Consider the following 238-nt stretch of genomic DNA (forward strand, 5'->3'; position numbering starts at 1 on the left):
TTTATCGACCATTGCCGGCGCTTTTTTTTGCTTGTCCCGAGTCTTAGCACTCACCAACCTCAAGGTATGACTGAGGTTACATAACGTTTTGGCCCCCTTGAGGGTCATGGCCTTGCCGGAAGGTTCCCCTTCCACCACTGCCTTACTGACAGCACCCAATATTACCAGATACACTGCAAGAAAAAAGTAATATCACCTTCATTATTTATCTAGAAACAAAACAAGTTTACATGAGATA

Source organism: Trypanosoma equiperdum, assembly GCF_001457755.1.
Source record: "Trypanosoma equiperdum strain OVI genome assembly, contig: ctg_944, whole genome shotgun sequence".
Lineage (NCBI taxonomy): Eukaryota > Euglenozoa > Kinetoplastea > Trypanosomatida > Trypanosomatidae > Trypanosoma > Trypanosoma equiperdum.